Source organism: Cryptomeria japonica, chromosome 2 (genome assembly GCF_030272615.1).
Source record: "Cryptomeria japonica chromosome 2, Sugi_1.0, whole genome shotgun sequence".
Taxonomy (NCBI): Eukaryota; Viridiplantae; Streptophyta; class Pinopsida; order Cupressales; family Cupressaceae; genus Cryptomeria; species Cryptomeria japonica.
Window position 1 is genome coordinate 611844527 of NC_081406.1, and position 20995 is coordinate 611865521.

A 20995-nucleotide genomic window follows, 5' to 3' on the forward strand; every position below is an offset into this window, starting at 1 on the left:
ATAAGGCTTGTGCCATTCATGCTTGTTGAGTACAAGGATTTGAAATCAAAAGGGACAAGGTTGGGATTGTACCTTGGGTGAATGACTAAACAGGTGTAGCCTGAGATTGCTCTCCATGAAATATATATATCAAATTTGGAGGGTGTATCTTTTTCTTGTAATAGTTTTTTAGTATACATGACTTGTCATTATATATGCAATTATGAATATATATTGTTTCTCTACTAGATTTATTTTGTATCATATCTTTCTTACATTTTTGTTATTGCAGGAAGCATTTTTACCATTTTGCTTCCTTTCATGTGTTTCATCAACTTAGGTCCTATGAGTCAAGTTAAAAAAGTATTTACACTAATCTTTCTTTGAGTGGAAGTTTCTATGAAAGAGATAGTGTATGCATGAAATTTTGAGCATGTAAGAACGAACAAAAATGATAGACCTATTCTACTAAAAATACAAGCAATACTCATATTAAGCATAAGATTTAACAAAACATGATAAAAACATAAATGAACTAACCAAATTAACCTTTATTGCACAAAGTTGGAGTGGTTGTGGTCATGAATGGTTGGATTTGATGATAACATAAAGTTGCATTTTGTGGTCTCTTCCAAATGACTTAGGATTGTCTCAAATTTATAGATGGTTAGGATTTAAAAATGAGATCAATTGTCCATAATGGTTGAGAACCATGGGAAGATAAGAGGGAAAATGTCCTCATTTGGTTGGAGGAGATGATGAGAGCAGGATTGAGGATAAAATCAAGGGTAGGGATTCTCTTTGGGAAGATTAGGTGGACAAGATGGAAAGGATACTTTAGAGTACCCTTGAGGGATGTGTGAGTTTTTTGACTCATGTGACATGGTACCACTTGGCAATGTCACGTGTATAGAGGCCCATGCCTTGTGTACAAAAGACCTATTCTTTTATACACATCAAATGATTTGAAGGGGTTTGACTAGGATTTGGTATGTGCAAGTAGGGGCTTAAGGGGCTAATTGTTTTTTAACTCAATAGAAAGTGGAGAACTTTAAAAAAAAAATACATAAATAATATTTATTTAATTTATGTCTTGGGTTCAACTCTCCTCTCAGTTTAAAGAGGTGAGACGGCTTTTGGGCAAATGATCTTACCCGTGGGGGGATTAGTCTCTCCCTAGCTCGCACAGGTACCCATGATACAGGTTGCGGGGATACCTCCTACGTGGAAAAAAATAAATAAATAATTATTTAATTTTTGGAATGGGGATGGTGAAATTAGTTAAATAAATAATTGGATTTATTTACCTAAGGTTTCCTATAGGAGAGGAATGATTAAATGGTTTAGGATAGAAATATGATGCAAGTGAATAATGATTTTATTAATTAAATAATAATAAAAATATTAATTAATAAGTTGATAAATATTAATAATTAATTAAATAATTAAGGTTATATTTTCAATCAATTATAGAGAAAATAGTCAATTTTAATGATGATGGTAAATTTTAGGTTTCTACATTTTCTCCTCTTTGAGATAGTGTTATGAAGTGACATCATTTCAAAGAAGATTAAAACATAGTGGTTAGGAAGAAAACGGTTCTAGATTAAGGAAGATGTTTATTAGCAAGGAAATGAAGAATGCAGATTGAAGTTATGAACCCCAAGTAAAATCCGTGTGTTGTCTTTATCCCCTAGACTCAATTATGTAAAGGGAGCAAGGAGTTAGTACAAATGGAGTACTTATCTAGTTAATATAACATCAAATAATGAATTTATATGTGTGTATATGTAGATATATATATACATATATACATATGTAAATATATACAAATATACATACATATATATATATATGTATATGTATATGTATATGTATATGTATATGTATATGTATATACATATACATATACATATACATATACATGTACATATATGTATATGCATGTATATGTATATATATCTGTATACATGTATATATGCATGTATATGTATATATATCTGTATACATGTATATATGCATGTATATGTATATATGTATATATATCTGTATATGCATATATGCATGTATATCTATATATGTATGTATGTGTATATATATATATATGTATGTATATGTATGTATATACATACATACGTATATACATACATATATATACATACATACATAAATATATACACATATACAGACATACATACATGCACACACACACACACATATCTGTCTGTGTGTGTAGATATGTATATATATATATACACATATATATACACACATATATATACATATATACATATATATACACACACACACATATATATAGACATATATATATATATAGACATATATATATATATATACATATATACACGCATATACATATATATATATATATATTTATATATATATATATATATGTATTTATATGTATATATATATGTGTGTGTGTGTGTGTGTGTGTGTGTGTGTGTGTGTGTGTGTGTGTGTGTGTGTGTGTGTGTGTGTGTATGTATATATGTATATATATGTTTATATGTACATGTGTGTGTGGGTATATATGTACATACATACATACACACACACACACACATATATATACATATATGTATACACACACACACACATATATATACATATACATACATATATATGCATACATATACATATACATACATACATACATACATACACACACACACATACATATATATAGATATATACATATATATACATATATACACATATATATATGTACACACACACACACACACACACACACACACACACACACAGAGAGAGAGAGAGAGAGAGAACTTTGGTATATCAGCTTTGTCAAAGATTAACCATGTCCTCATATCTCCTATTACTTCACAAATACATCTCTTCTCTATCTCATCTTCCTTATCTTATGTAAGGACCTTCAACCAATATAAATATTAAATAAGAAGTTATATAAATTGAATTGAATTCCTCAAGGATATATGAATAAACATAATGTAAGGTTTTTACAAAAATGTCTAAATACATAAGCCCTAAAGGCTAGCAATACATTCGGTAACTATTTCCTTACAAGAAGACCGAGTGGTTGACTAAGTCAAGTACATTAAGTACATATAGTTCAAAAATTAATCAAACTTGAAGTAATATTGGCATGCGGCATCCACACAAGAACACCCTGAGCAAGAAAATTATCAGAGTGCTTTACCACTGAACCATGAAGCATATTCTTTCTCCAAATCCTTCAAAAGAAAAATACCCAACCCTACCTACGAAAGAATGACTATTAATCTAGAATTGGTAAGAGTGATGGAATCTAGTGCAACATGATATATCTAACATTCTAATGCATAATGTATTGGTATCATTATGGAAAAAAGTGAAAAATATAATAAAATAACAATAATTAATAATTATTAATAAGATTTGGCCAAAACATCTTTTTAGGCCAACTATTGATGGGTAGATTAATAATAGAAACCTACCCTTCTCTATTACTCCATATTCAGAAATCATCCAAGTTTCCTCCAAAATTGAAACCAAATATTTATCAAACATGCATACAAGATTATACCTTGCATAAATAATTGAAGACAAAGCATAATTCATTCACACTTTGTTTCATGAACTATTACATAACCAATAAAACTTGAGTCAATAATAGAGGTCAACATGTGATAATTGGTAACCAATACCTTACCAATACATTCAAGAATTTATATTATTATAATCATCACTGTGTTACAATTTTTTTAATGACCACTATATATGATCATGAAGATGACACAAGAAAAGATAACTCACCCGTCCTTTCCAAACTCAAAGTTCACTTACTCTTTGTTGGTTCTAAGGATAATGTCGATAGAGGAATAACTAAAGTGTCCTTACCTTTGATTTGATTTAAAATGTTTCATTGATACAAAATACAATTCTTTCTCAAATTTAAAAGTGATTCATATAGTAGTAATGCACTTAATGTAGAAAGCATTAATAGACAATACTATTTGTATACAATCTACTTTAACAATATTTTTACCAACCCAACTCCTAATCATTCATCTAAACATTTTAAACAAAAGTGTGGAACTAAATCTTTATTCTCGCTATTCATTTACACAAGTAAGAGAATATATTAGATCTACTACATTTTAATCAAATACCAATTTTATAGCAATATCTAATGCTCATTTCTTCTAAAAACAAGACAACATGAAGGAATAAAGGATTGGATGACGGAGCAATTTATCTTCCCATTGTTAAACTAGGAATCAATTAAAAGGGAGCTATCTTTACCTCTCCAAATTGTGGAGATAGAAGAGATAAAGGATAAAAAACCAATCAACAAAAGCTTAGTTTGGATGATGAGGTGGAAGGCCAGGTGAAAATAATAAGAATTTTAAGATCTAGGAAGGTTCAATCCCTTCCAAGATAGAAATGTATACCACTTCATGGAATGGTTCAAGTAGAAGAAGGTTCGGGTAGCATAACCACTTTTGGAAATCTCGGGCCATTTCTTGTAAGGTGAAGAGTCTTAATACAAACCTTCAATAACAAATGCTTATGGACCTATACTATGCACCAATAAAAAAATGTGGAAGGAATTGGAATTGTTTATGGAGCCCTATCCCACTTATTTTTATATTTTTTGTGGTGACTATAATGCCACTCTACATAGTCATGAGAAGAGAGGTTGAGAATTAAAAAAGTATCAATCTCAAGAGGAAATTGAAAATTTTGTAGAATGAAACCATCTAATTGATCTTCAAATGAAAAAAATGGTAGTTACACTTGGACTAATTGTTGGCTAGGCTTCAATAATATAGCAAAGAAGATAGATAATTCTCATGTCAAGGGTATTTGAGTACATTTAATTTTTCCATTAAAAGTTGCATTATGCATTACTTTAGTTCTTTTAATTACCCTACCCAACTCACCATTATGAGGGATAAGGGTCTTCCAAGTAGATGTCTATGCAAATTTGAAAATATGTGGATAAGGATAATAATTTTCTTCAAGGGTGGATAAATGATGGGTTGAAGCTTCACAGGTTGGAACCAAGATGTTCTATTTGGTATCCAAATCAGAATATGTCAAAATTCAGTTAAAGTTTTGGAATAAATATAGCTTCAATTTTTTTTAAAACCAAGTCTAATATTGAAGGGAAATTGAAACTACTCAATGAAGATGTATTTCTTCATGGTATGTGTTACCCCCTTATTTATCCGCTTATAGCTTATCAATTAGGGGTCATCATTTTATTAAGTATTGCAAAGCTTTAGTCTTCATCAATTTGAGTTTCGTACTCATCTGCTGAACCCTTTATAAAGTTCAAAATTCTGGTTCAAAGGAAATGTGGTCTATTAAGTTCTAAGTCTTCATTAGCATAGTCCTTGAACTTGAACTTTGAACCTTCCCGGTTCAAGGTTCAAGGTTCAATCGGTCTTGTGTCTTATGTATTGGTCATCATGAACTTGAACCATTGAACCACTCTTGGAATGGTTCAAGGTTCAAGGTTCATTTTCACATCATTGAAATTCTCCTTTGTTTCGTTCTTCCTTGCCGCAAGTGTTGATTTTTTGTCTTTGAACTTTAAACCAATGAACTTCTTTTGAAATAGTTCAAGGTTCAAAGCCTTGTTTCAAATCAGCCCGATGGTGTTTAGGAGATAAAGGCGACATGATGGGAACATAATATTCCTCATTTTTCATGTCTTCAAACTATAATTATGGAAAGCAATCATGAGAAAGCATGTCGACTGTGCGGAATTAATTTTTAATTAATGAGCATGTCAGAACTATATCAAATCATGGGAAGTTTTACATGGATAAATGAGCTGGGGCGAGGCATGCTTTGGTACTTTTCAGTGTTTTCCATCCTTAAATATGATGCTTCTCAGGTAAGAAAATTATTGTTGTTGCTAGCGAAGAGTAAAGATGCGGAAGGTAATTTAGATCAGTTATTCCGAGGGTTACACAGTTTGTTGGTGAAGACAGGTGAGTTTAATCACGTACCTCCCCTGCTCTGTTTTAGCTCTGAAATTGGTTAGTGTAATTCTTTGCCTTGGGGTTGAATGTTGTCTGATTGATGCCATTTTAAGTAAACATGAGACCAACTCTTCCGAATTTGGGTTGAACATCATGCTTAATTAGTACCCTCCCAGAATTAGATGATACAACTTTAGTTCAAGATGAGTTAGAGAATTTTCTAGGAAGGGCTAAGAATCCAGAGGTCAATTCCATGATGGAAAAGATAGTTCATAGCGGTCTAGTTGAAGCCGCTGCTTTCCCAATCGCTGCTCGTTGCCCAGAATTAGTGTATGCATGCATGAGCAAATATGATGCTAGTAACAGGTGTATTAGGGCCAGTAATGGAGATATGTTAGTGCGGATTGACAAAGAAACAGTAATGCCTACGATTGGGATCCCTCACAAAGAGCCGTATGAAGATTGGTCCATAGGAACCACATATGCATTTTTCTCTGAGAAGAAAAGTGTTTATCAGAGTGTCATTGCTAGAAATTGGCTCCTTAAAATGCAGAAGGGAGGTTCTAGGTTACCTAAACCCTTGACAAGGGAGCATTTTATTACAGAGGTGAGGGATATTGTAATTCTTTTGAACAGGCTTAAGGGGAATTCACATGCTTTCTATTGGGAAGATTGGATGTATTTTTACATTTAGGTGTTATTATCTGGCGAGAAATACCTTGATTGGGTGCAAGTAATTGCAAAGAGATTGCATGAAGGTTTGAGTAATTTTGTTGGAAAAACTAGTTTTCATATGTCTTCCTACCTGTTTTATATTTTAGTTTGCATCAGAGAATGGCCAGGATTATATCAAGAACCTTGGGTTGATGGAATGAAAGTCTATGAGTTCTATCCACACTTGCAGAGATAGAGGTATACAGAAAACTTCTTGAGATGCAATGATGTCTTTGTAGGAAGATTAACTTTTGAACTGCAGGGAAATATGAATAAGAGAATGCCATCTGAAGCATTAAAATTGATTAGTACTTATGGGAGTTGTTTTAATCAATTTCCTAGGTTCACTTATATTAGAATTGGAGGCTTTGAAGATGAACCTTTCAAATTGCCCAGATATACTCTTGATAGTTATGTACTCCTGGAAGTCTGTCAACAGTTAGCTCATGTTGATAAGAAATTAGGGATGAAAAGTGAGTCTGGAGCAATTTTCCCAATTGAACTTGGATATTACAGCTGCAAAACTACCTCTGATGCATTGAATTTAGAAGTGGAACTCAAGAAAATGAATCTGCAGCCTTATGTTGCTCGGCAGGGGTTTGACAGTAAAGGTTATGCAATAAAACATCTGAATGTTGATGTGAACTTTTCACATATACCCCAGTTGGAAGACTACTGAGAAGATTGTTCTGATGAATTTGAAGTCTGAAGAAGATTATGGTCAAGGTTCACCTTACGACAAATCATTACTATGAAATTATCAATGAACATAACAGGAGTACATGAAGAGGAGGGTGAAGATGTATTGGACCCGGAGTTCAATAAAAGAATTCATAAGCAACCTATTCCAGAAGTTGACTGGGACAGGAGAGAAGAAGAAAATATCCAATCCAGAACATTTAATGTTATAAGGAGAACAGAAAAGTGGTTAAGGAACCATAAATCTGGAATGAGATTGACCACTACCTCAATTCAGAAATTAGTTGAGCAAACCCATACTGTTGCACAAACACTCATTTATTCCTCTGACATAGTTGTTGATATTGCAGGTGCTAATGATACGAAGAGTGAGAAGGTTCAAACTAAGAGGTTCAAGGAATCACTATTTGGCTCCTCATCAGTTTGAGTCACCCATTCCAGAAGTAAGAAGAAAAGTAAAGAACCTACAAGAGAAGAGGATATCATAATTCTTGATAGTGAAGAAGCACAAGTAATTATGGGTGGACCAGTAGCAGATATCCCGACAACTCAAGATGCAGATAAAAAAAAAGAACAACCTGAGGATAATCCCAGTCAGGTGACCACTTTGGCTATCATGGATTCATTAGAGTATCAAACACCGCCAACAAAGGAATCTCCAAATGTTTCCAGATGGTTGGGAGCCTCAATCAGCAAGAAACGAAATGTGATTCCTATCAGCGTTCCAATAGAATATATGGTGAGTAGATGCCTCAGAAAAATGTCTAAGTCTAAGAGGCTAAAAGCAGAGGCCATGTTGGAGGTGGATGAGAATACTGGGCATTGGGTAGCTGAAATGGCTAAGCCAATTTCGGACAAAGATCTAGAAAATGCTATTGAGAAGGACTTTTCCATTGAAAATATTGATTTAGGAACTGCTTCCAGGGCTACTGACGCAAAACATTTAGAGTCTTCCACTAAAAGGATGTTATCTAGAACATGGAAGGATGAGAAGGACAAGCGGGAACTGAAACAAGTTGTTAAACAAATAGCAGAATACATCAATGCCATACATCATCCCAGTCCGCAACCCCTGTCGCAAATTTCTCTGTGTTTTGATCCCAAATCGCCAATGAACCAAAATTTGTTGGATAAGGTTAAGAGGAATCGTATGATGGCGGAAACCTTCGATGAGTGGCTTGAATCCATAATTGAATAGGGAGTAGGGTATATTGCTAATCTGATCAGGGTATACTAGGATGTTGTAACTGTAACTCAGGAGCTTGAAACAGAGGTGACAGCGTGGGAAAAAGAAAGGAACAAATGGGCAGCAGTGTTGATTCAGATGAAAGGTGTGCAAAAATATGGTGTCATGAAGTTTCTCATTGAAAAGCCGGTAAAAGATTTAGATGACAAGATATTGTATGTGGCAAAAGAAAACATTAAATGGAGAAATTCAATCATCAAGCAAGGCCATGAAGAATCCATTAAGCAGTTGAAAGAATTGAAAGAACTCATTGCTGTAATGCAGAAAGATTTGAAGTGCATTGATGTACAGCTTCTCAAGGAAGATAGACAAACCATCAAGCAGACAGTGGATATGGTGGAGGATTTCAAAGGAAAGATGAACCTAGTTAAGGAATCAAAATCTTTAACCAAAGATGACTTCTCTAGAGTTGCCAGAATTGAATCTATGTTGGTTGTCTGTTCTGATCACTTGGAAATGCACAAAACTAAAGTTATGGAAGTGAGTATGGACAAAGAGGTTTGGAAGCAACGCATCTTGCACATTGGGCTCCCACATTATCAGGTTGTTCACATCTTTTCAGTGGCTCATATGGAGTGGCGAAATATACGCGACACAATACACCAATAAGACAAATCAAGAACCGTTTCCTGTTCTGCAATTATAGCCCTGTTTACGGCTCTTGGCCATTTTAGTTAATTTCAGTTATGAACGGTTGTTTCTTGAAGCTTTGTATTTAGTTATTAGGTTAGCCTGGTGGCTATAAATATTAGTAATGGATGTTTTGGCGCAGATCCATGAAATTTTATAAAAATTGAGATAGCAGACTATTTTATTTGTTAATTTCAGTGAAATACTCCATCTTTGAATGGAATGGAATGTTTGATACAACTTTTGAAACCTGTGCATTTGAATATATAAAATATTTCTTTTGGGATATTTATATGTCCATGTATTGGATTCTTTTCTCTAATTTTCATCTAATATCAAGTTTGTGAATCAATTTGATGAATGAAATTAGCTGAAAGCATTTGAATATTTTGATTCCCCTTGTCTTGTGAGGCATGAGCAAGTATCAATCAAAGTTCAAATATTTTGATCACTTTATATAGGTTAATCGTTATTTGAAGTTTAATGTTTTGTTATGCATTCCAATAATCGTTGTGAGGCGTTCATTTTGTGTTGACAAGTGAATGTCAAAGCCTTTCTTTGCTTTTTGGTTAAAAGTGAATTATATGATAAAATTTGATGAAAATTCATTGAATATCATATGGGGAGCTGTACCCTTATGCAGAGGGTAAATTAAGATTATTTACCCAACTGTTGGTTTTCATTGGTTTCCTACTTGGCGAACATGAGTATTTGTTAATAAATTATGGGAAATCCAATCTGTTAACTAACAGGCGACTCTGCTAGGGAGTCAAATAATAAGACTAGTTACATAGCCACAAGAAATATAAGTGATCTGTTGCCAGTTTGCTTGAACTTGTGAATCGTGAGCACACTGGAGCCAAGAAGATACACTAGGTGTCAAAGGCGTGAAGGGATATTTGATCTAGTTTTTCAAGACTTGCAAAAATTGAACTTTTTCCCTCCCTTTACACCTAGAAGAAGAGCAAGAAGTAGACCCCCAAGTTCTTCCCCTATTTTTCCCCAAACTTCTGTTTGTCATGCCTTAACCTTGCATGGTGTTACCCTTCCTTCTGTAATTAATCCTACTCCTTTGAATATTGTACTTCCCATGGCTGGGAACAATCCATGGGGTCCAGCTATAAGACCACTTGCTCTTGGTGCTAATCTAAATTCTTTGCTTAAAGGGTCTAGAGAACACTTACCCAAGTTCAATGGTGATGGAAGAGTGATAGTTGATGAACATTTAAATGCATTTAATGTTGCATGTGGGGTTTTAGCTATTCAACATGAAGATGTAGCAATAAGGTTGTTTGTACAGACATTAATTGATGGAGCAGCTAATTGGTTTTATCATTTGTCAAATGGTGTAATAACAAATTGGCAAGATTTGAAAACTAGGTTCGAGGCTAGGTTCAAAGTGGCAGAAGATGAGCATTCCCTCATAGCCCAGTTAGCCCAATTAAAAAAAGAGATTCCTGAAATGATGAGGGATTTTGTGGCCAAATTTGATAAAATTGTTCATAAGATTCCAGCTAACCGAAGACCTTCTGATGATAATTTGAAGTGTTTCTTTATTAATGCAATGCCTGCAGAAATAAGTTTCTTTATTCGTAGGCAAAGAGTGCAAAATTTAGCCACTGCCAAAACTTTTGCAATAGAGTTAGAGGATGATTTAATTAATGTGGGTAAGTGGAAGAGAGAAATTCAAACTGCTTCTTCACAGTCATCAACTTCCACAACTTCATCTGACCCTGTAATCCAGAGACTGATGAATGATGTAATTGCTCTCAAAAGGCAGCTAACTAAGGCTAGTACTTCCTATCCTCAGCCTTATCAAGATGTTCCCAGAAGAATTAATAATCAACCTATAGTGATCGGGAATAAAACTCTACAACTTCCTCCAGTTCAACAAAGATTAGCCATTGAACCACCACCACATAGGGGAAACATGTGTGTTTTTCATTTAACAGATGATCATGATGGTAGTTCATGCCCTGAAATGGTACAACATGCACAGATGCTTAGTATAGGAGAAGTCATAAGTGAACTTGGTTCAGAAGGAGAAGTTCATGGGTAGCCTGGCGACTCTGGAATACACTTCCTTGAATATGAATCAGATTCAGATAGAGGAGGTGATATATTGGTGACCCTTGAAGATCCCTCTTGTGTCGTTCTTACTAGGAGTCAGCGTCCTTTTAAATATACAAGCACCCTTACTTCTCCTGAAACTTTAACTAAGAGTAAAGAAATCATGAACTGAAATTATGAGAATGGTTCAAAGGTTCAAGAAGTTCAAATGTTCAAGCATTCTGAGTTTGATACTTCTTTTGATATCATGGAGTTTTGTAAATCATCAAGGATTCAAATCTCACCTATTGAATACCTTAAGTTAAACCCTAAAGAATTAGAAAAGCTAATTAAGTATGTGCAGGAAGGAAATTCTCAATTGAAGCCCTCAAGTTTACCATTGATAAGTCTTGAATCCTCACAATATAACAAGGAAGTTAAGACTGTGGAATTGTCTACTACTTCTACATCTAAGACATCTATTGATGAACCAGTTGAATCATCTCACATATCTGATCCAAAACCTAAGCCATTTTATGTGTCTTTATTTATCAATGGATATAAGCTCAATAATTGCATCATTGACTCAGGAGCCTCAGATAATATTTAATGCCTTCTGCAGTTGCCAAAGCATTAGGTCTCCCACTCACTAAAACCTTTGTGAAGTGTTATTCAATGGATTCAAAATAAGTGTCCTTGCTTGGTCAGATTAAAGATGCTCAAGTTGCTCTAGAAGTTCATCCGAATAAAAGAGTAAAGATAACTATATTAGTTGCTGATATTCCCGCAAGTTATGGAATGCTCTTAAGCAGAACCTTTTGTAAGGATTTAGGTCGTGAAATTAAAATGGACTGGTCTGAAGCGGTGATTCCAGTAGGTAAATAGAAGATTACTCTCATACTTGAACCAAAATCCAAATATACGGTTTTTCCTTCTGATGATCCAAAGTCACAAATATTGTATCAGGAATGTGAATTTGGTAACTATTTTCTTTTCTCTGATGATAAAAAGGGTACATCAGAAGATGTGGTTGATCATGCTGCAGAGTTGTGGACAATGGAATTTGATGGAAGCTGTGCATTTGCTGGGTCTGGCATTGGAGTGGTACTTATTTCTCCACGGGGTGAGAAGATTCCTTTCTCATTTAAACTAGAGTTTAAAAATAGGAATAACACCATAGAATATGAAGCATTATTGCTAGGAATTGAACAAGCCAAGAAAAGAGGAATTAGACTGTTGTGCGCTAAGGGTGATGCAGAATTGATTGTAAATCAGGTTCGTAGCCATTATTTTGTGAAAAATGAGAGGCTTAAACATTATAGAAATAGAGTTTGGGATGAAATTGAGTATTTTGATGCATTTTCAATAGAAGCTATTCCCAGGAGTCAAAATTCCCGCACGGATTCTTTGGCAGTATCAGTGTCTTTATTACTTCCACATCTAGATTTTGGTACCGATGTTTACAGAATTGAAGTAATATATCATCCTAATGTTCCTGATAATTCAGATTTCTGGCAAGTGTTTGAAGATGATAAACATATTGATAAGTTCTTACAAAATTTTGCAATGTTTGCTTCATCTTATTTTGAAGGTTCTGAAAATCAATGCAATGAGTTTTGTCCAGATGAGAAGGGAAGCTTCAGAGAAGGAGTGGTTCAGCCAAAAAGGGAATCGAATTCCAAAAGGGTTAGTAACCTTAGAGAGCTTGTTTGACCGCAATGACAAGTGTGTAAAAGGAACTGATTCTCAAAATGCTTATACATCAGGTGAATATGAGAAAATTAATATTGGTGATGAAAATAATCCAAAAATGGTCAATTTGGGTAAATGTTGTGCTCCTAAAGAAAGGTATTTGTTTGTTGAACTGTTGCGAAGGTTTCTTGATGTTTCTGCCTAGTCTTATGAAGATTTGAAAGATTTTAAAAATGGCCAATTTCAACATCATATTCCCCTTAAACCAGGAGTGACACCTTTTAGACAAAAACTAAGGAATTATAACCCCAAAGTTGCAGATGCTATTTTCAGAGAAATAGATAAAATGCTTCAGGCGAGGATTATCTATCCAATCCATCATTCCACATGGGTGGTTAATATTGTTCCGGTTTGTAAGAAAAATGGAGAAATAAGAATTTGTGTTGATTTTTGGAATCTGAATCAAGCTAGCTTGAAAGATAATTATCCTTTACCAGCGATGGATCACATTCTCCAAGCTGTTGCCAGATCTAAAATGATGTCAATGCTTGATGGTTTCTTCGGATATAATCAGGTAAGTGTGACAAAAGAAGATCAACACAAAATGACCTTTATAACACCATGGGGAACTTTTTCCTATAATCGCATGCCTTTCGGTCTGATAAACGTTGGAGCCACTTTCCAAAGAGCAATGAACCTTTCATTTGGTCACCTAATTGGTAAGGTCATTGTTGTGTATCTAGATGATTTGATAGTCTTTTCTAAGAAAAGGAAAGATCATTTCAAGGATTTAGAAACTGTGTTGCAAAGATGTCGAGATCATGGTATTTCTCTTAACCCAAAGAAATCAGTTTTCTGTGTTACTGAAGGAAAGCTTTTAGGACATATAGTTTCAAAAGATGGTATCAATATTGATCCTGATCGCGTTAGAGCTATCCAACAGCTAAGTTTGCCATCAGACAGGAGTGGTGTCAAATCGTTCTTTGGTCAGGTAAGCTTTCTCAGGAGATTTGTGCCAGATTTTGCTGAAATCACTAAACATATTGTAGGAATGATGAGTGAAAAACAGATCTTTAAATGGAAGGAGGAAGCAAATAAATCTTTTGAAGAGGTTAAAAATGCCATTGCTCATGCTCCGACATTAATTAATCTTGATTTCAAGAAAAACTGTCATTTATTGTTACGCCTCAGAGCATACAATGTCTGGTATTCTCCTACAGAAGAATGAACTCGGTGAAGAGTTTCCTATTGCATTTATGAGCATCCTGCTTAAAAAGCATGAATTAAACTATTCACTGAATGAGAAGCAAGCTTTCGCAGTTGTTAAAGTTGTTAAGCATTTCAGGTATTATATATTGCATTCTCATTCAATTATTTTTGTGCCAAATTCTTCTATTAAAAGTATCTTGACTCGACAAGAAGTGGGAATGAATAATAGAGCAACTTGGGTTTCGAAGGTTCAAGAATTTGACTTGGATATCAGGCTGATAAAGTTAGTTCATGGACAGGGATTATGTTGCCTAATGACAGAAAATAAAGAAGAAGAAGAAAGTTTGCCATTAGCTCTGTTTGTTAGCCTGCAGGATGAATGGTTTACAGATGTATCCTTTTATCTAACATATGGAGAATGTCTTGCGCATTTGTCTCCCAGAGAGAAAAGAAACTTAAAGTTAAAAGCAGCTAAGTATGTTATTTTTCATGACATATTATATAAGAAAGGTTTAGATGGAACTTTCTTAAGGTGTGTGGATAAAGCACAACGTGAGGCCTTGTTGAAATCATTTTATGATGATGCTTGCGGAGGACATTTCTATTCTATAGTCACCGCTTACAAGATATTAAGGAAATCCTATTATTGGCCTAACATGTTTAAAGATGCATATACCTGGGTTTCTAAGTGTGACAAATGTAAATTCTTTATAGGAAAACCGCAACTAGCTACTTTACCTCTCAGACCAGTAGTTGTGGAAGAACCTTTCAAGTAGTTGGGATTAGATTTCATTGGTCCATTGACACCCCCCTCTAGCGTTGGACATACACATATTCTCACAACCACAGACTATTTTACTAAGTGGGTAGAGGCAGTACTTGTTAGGAGAACAACCTTAGAAGTAGTATGTGAGTTCATAAAGGAAAATATTGTGGTTCGCTTTGGGGTACCATTGAAGATAGTAACTGATAATGCTGAAAATTTTTCCTCCACTGAAATATCCATGTTTTGTTATGATCATGGCATCTCTTTGGTGCATTCCTCTGACTATTATCTACAGGGTAATGGTCAGGCAGAGTCCAATAACAAAAATATGATAAATATCATGAAAAAATTGGTCAGTGAAAATGCTAAAGATTGGCACAAAAGGCTATATGAAGCTTTGTGGACAGGACTTCACCAAAATTAGCAATTGGTATGTCACCTTTTGAACTTGTGTATGGAGTTGGGGCTCAACTCTCACTTCCTCTTGAATTGCCAGCTTCTAAATTACAAACAGTCATTGAAGATACGTATTTTCAAAATGCATTGGAAAAAAGAATTATGTATTTAGTCAGAATAGAAGAAGAAAGGGAGAAGTTGGTCGATCATATTACAGAGCATCAACAACAGGTTAAAAATATTTTTGATCGCAAAGCCAGGCCCAGGAAATTTATGCAGGGAGACCAAGTCCTACTTTGGGACAAACAAAGGGAGCCAAAGGGAGCACATGGAAAATTTGAGTAATTGTGGAAGGGTCCGTTTTTGATTCATGAAGTAAAGGGACCAAATTCCTTCAAGCTAGCTTATGTGGATGGTACTGTTCTTCCCCTATCTTATAATGGACAGGATCTCAAGCTTTACAAATTGTAAGCAGGTATTCCCTGCGTTTTCTATACATAACTCAATTTTGTTGTGTTAGTTTTGTTGTGTCAGGTTTTTGTTGTTTTTAGCTATGTCTGTTTTGGGCCCTCGTCTTTGTTTTAATGCGAAACCAGAGATTCTAAGTTCCTTCCTAGTCCTTCATAATCTTGGTCCCCAATCAGAGCCATTGTTACCCCCTTATTTATCCACTTATAGCTTATCAATTAGGGGTCATCATTTTATTAAGTATTGCAAAGCTTTAGTCTTCATCAATTTGAGTTTCGTACTCGTTTGTTGAACCCTTTATAAAGTTCAAAATTCTGGTTCAAAGGAAATGTGGTCTATTAAGTTCTAAGTCTTCATTAGCATAGTCCTTGAACTTGAACTTTGAACCTTTCCGGTTCAAGGTTCAAGTTTCAATCAGTCTTGTGTCTTATGTATTCCGGCTGTCCATTTAACGCAAGTCCTTGTGGTCATCATGAACTTGAACCATTGAACCACTCTTGGAATGGTTCAAGGTTCAAGGTTCATTTTCGCATCATTGAAATTCTCTTTTGTTTCGTTCTTCCTTGCCACAAGTGTTGATCTTTTGTCTTTGAACTTTGAACCAATGAACTTCTTTTGAAATAGTTCAAGGTTCAAAGCATTGTTTCAAATCAGCCCGATGGTGTTTAGGAGATAAAGGCGGTGCGATGGGAAAAAAATATATTCCTCATTTTCCATGTCTTCAAACTATAATTATGGAAAGCAATCATGAGAAAGCATGTCGACTGTACGGAATTAATTTTTAATTAATGAGCATGTCAGAACTATATCAAATCATGGGAAGTTTTACATGGATAAATGAGCTCGGGTGAGGCATGCTTTGGTACTTTTCAGTGTTTTCCATCCTTAAATATGATGCTTCTCAGGTAAGAAAATTATTGTTGTTGCTGGTGAAGAGTAAGGATGCGGAAGGTAATTTAGCTCAGTTATTCCGAAGGTTACATAGTTTGTTGGTGAAGACAGGTGAGTTTAATCACTTACCTCCCCTGCTCTATTTTAGCTCTGAAATTGGTTAGTGTAATTCTTTGCCTTGGGGTTGAATGTTGTCTGATTGATGCCATTTTAAGTAAACATGAGACCAACTCTTTCGAATTTGGGTCGAACATCATGCTTAATTAGTACCCTTCCAGAATTAGATGATACAGCTTTAGTTCAGGATGAGTTAGAGAATTTTCTAGGAAGGGCTAAGAATCCAGAGGTCAATTCCATGATGGAAAAGATAGTTCATAGCGGTCTGGTTGAAGCTGCTACTTTCCCAATCGCTACTCGTTGCCCAGAATTAGTGTATGCATGCATGAGCAAATATGATGCTAGTAACAGGTGTATTAGGGCCAGTAATGGAGATATGTTAGTGCGGATTGACAAAGAAACAGTAATGCCTGCGATTGGGATCCCTCACAAAGAGCCGTATGAAGATTGGTCCATATTAACCTCATATGCATTTTTCTCTGAGAAGAAAAGTGTTTATCGGAGTGTCATTGCTAGAAATTGGCTCCTTAAAATGCAGAAGGGAGGTTCTAGGTTACCTAAACCCTTGACAAGGGAGCATTTTATTACAGAGGTGAGGGATATTGTAATTCTTTTGAACAGGCTTAAGGGGAATTCACATGCTTTCTATTGGGAAGATTGGATGTATTTTTACATTTAGGTGTTATTATCTGGCAAGAAATACCTTGATTGGGTGCAAGTAATTGCAGAGAGATTGCATGAAGGTTTGAGTAATTTTGTTGGAAAAACCAGTTTTCATATGTCTTCCTACCTGTTTTATATTTTAGTCTGCATCAGAGAATGGCCAGGATTATATCAAGAACCTTGGGTTGATGGAATGAAAGTCTATGAGTTCTATCCACACTTGCAGAGACAGAGGTATACAGAAAACTTCTTGAGATGCAATGATGTCTTTGTAGGAAGATTAACTTTTGAACTGCAGGGAAATATGAATAAGAGAATGCCATCTGAAGCATTAAAATTGATTAGTACTTATGGGAGTTGTTTTATTCAATTTCCTAGGTTCACTTATATTAGAATTGGAGGCTTTGAAGATGAACCTTTCAAATTGCCCAGATATAATCTTGATAGTTATGTACTCTTGGAAGTCTGTCAATAGTTAGCTCATGTTGATAAGAAATTAGGGATGAAAAGTGAGTCTGGAGAAATTTTCCCAATTGAACTTGGGTATTACAGCTGCAAAACTACCTCTGAGGCATTTAATTTAGAAATGGAACTCAAGAAAATGAATCTGCAGCCTTATGTTGCTCGACAGGGGTTTGACAGTAGAGGTTATGCAATAAAACATCTGAATGTTGATGTGAACTTTTCACATATACCCTAGTTGGAAGACTACTGGGAAGATTGTTGTGATGAATTTGAAGTCCGAAGAAGATTATGGTCAAGGTTCACCTTACGACAAATCATTACTATGAAATTATCAATGAACATAGCAGGAGTACATGAAGAGGAAGGTGAAGATGTATTGGACCCAGAGTTCAATAAAAGAATTCATAAACAACCTATTCCAGAAGTTGACTGGGATAGGAGAGAAGAAGAAAATATCCAATCCAGAACCTTTAATGTTATAAGGAGAACAGAAAAGTGGTTAAGAAACCATAAATCTGGAATAAGACTAACCACTACCTCAATTGAGAAATTAATTGAGCAACCCCATATTGCTGCACAAACACTTATTTCTTCCTCTGACATAGTTGTTGATATTGCAGGTGCTAATGATACGAAGAGTGAGAAGGTTCAAACTAAGAGGTTCAAGGAATCACTATTTGGCTCCTCATTAGTTCGAGTCACCCATTCCAGAAGTAAGAAGAAAAGTAAAGAACCTACAAGAGAAGAGGATATCATAATGCTTGATAGTGAAGAAGCACAAGTAATTATGGGTGAACCAGTAGCAGATATCCCGACAACTCAAGATGCAGATAAACAAAAAGAACAACCTAAGGAAAATCCTAGCTAGGTGACCACTTTGGCTATCATGGATTCATCAGAGTATCAGACACTGCCAGCAAAGGAATCTCCAAATGTTTCTAGATGGTTGGGAGCCTCAATCAACAAGAAATGAAATGTGGTTCCTATCAACATTCTAATAGAAGATATGGTGAGTAGATGCCTCGGAAAAACATCTAAGTCTAAGAGGCTAAAAGTAGAGGCCATGTTGGAGGCGGATGAGAATACTGGGCATTGGGTAGCTGAAATGGCTAAGCCAATTTCAGACAAAGATCCAGAAAATGCTACTGAGAAGGACTTTTCCATTGAAAAGATTGATTTAGGAACTGCTTCCAGGGCTGCTGATGCAAAACATTTAGAGTCTTCCACTAAAAGGATGTTATCTAGAACATGGAAGGATGAGAAGGACAAGCAGGAACTGAAACAAGTTGTTAAACAGATGGCAGAATACATCAATGCCATACATCATCCCAGTGCGCAACCCCTATCGCAAATTTCTCTGTGTTTTGATCCTAAATCGCCAATGAACCAAAATTTGTTAGATAAAGTTCAGAGGAATCGTATGATGGCGGAAACCTTCGATGAGTGGCTTGAATCCATAATTCAACAGGGAGCAAGGTATATTGCTAATCTGATCAGGGTATACGAGGATGCTGTAATTGTAACTTAGGAGCTTGAAATAGAGGTGACAACATGGGAAAAAGAAAGGAACAAATGGGCATCAGTGTTGATTCAGATGAAAGATGTGCATAAATATGGTGTCATGAAGTTTCTCACTGAAAAGGCAGTAAAAGATTTAAATGACAAGATATTGTATGTGGAAAAAGAAAACATTGAATGGAGAAATTCAATCATCAAGGAAGGCCACGAAGAATCCATTAAGTAGTTGAAAGAATTGAAAGAACTCATTGTTGTAATGCAGAAAGATTTGAAGTGCATTGATGTAAAACTTCTCAAGGAAGACGAACAAACCATCGAGCAGACAGTGGATATGGTGGAGGATTTCAAAGGAAAGATGAACCTAGTTAAAGAATCAAAATCTTTAACCAAAGATGACTTCTCCAGAGTTGCCAGAATTGAATCTATGTTGGTTGTCTGTTCTGATCACTTGGAAACGCACAAAACTAAAGTTATGGAAGTGAGTATGGACAAAGAGGTTTGGAAGCAATGCATCTTGCACATTGGGCTCCCACATTATCAAGTTTTTCACAACTTTTCAGTGGCTCATATGGAGTGGCAAAATATACGTAGCACAACACACCAATAAGACAAATCAAGAACCGTTTCCTGTTCTACAATTATAGCTCTGTTTACGGCTCTTGGTTGTTTTAGTTAATTTCAGCTATGAACGGTTGTTTCTTGAAGCTTTGTATTTAGTTATTAGGTCAGCCTGGTGGCTATAAATATTAGTAATGGATGTTTTGGTGCGGATCCATGAAATTTTGTAAAAATTGAGATAGCAGACTGTTTTATTTGTTAATTTCAGTGAAATACTCCATCTTTGAATGGAATGGAAAGTCTGATACAACTTTTGAAACCTGTGCGTTTGAATATATAAAAGATTTCTATTGGGATATTTATATGTTCATGTATTGGATTCTTTTCTCTGATTTTCATCTAATATCAAGTCTGTGAATCAATCTAATGAATGAAATTAGCTGAAAGCATTTGAATATTTTGATTCCCCTTGTCCTGTGAGGCATGAGTGAGTATCAATCAAAGTTCAATTATTTTGATCACTTTATATAGGTTAATCGTTATTTGAAGTTTAATGTTTTGTTATGCATTCCAATAATCGTTGTGAGGCATTCATTTTGTGTTGACATGTGAATGTCAAAGCCTTTCTTTGCTTTCTGGTTAAAAGTGAATTATATGATAAAATTTGATGAAAATTCATTGAATATCGTATGGGGAGCTGTACCCTTATGCAGAGGGTAAATTAAGATTATTTACCCAACTGTTGGTTTTCATTGGTTTCCTAGTGGGCGAACATGAGTAATTGTTAATAAATTATGGGAAATCTAATCTGTTAACTAACAGTATGCATCAAGATCAAATCAAGTACAAAAAATAAGTAATAAAAGATTACATGGATGTATTGCCTAAGGAAGAGGTTTTTTGGAAGAAAAAGTCTAGGGAGTCCTAGCTTAAAGATGGGGACGAAAATTCCAAATA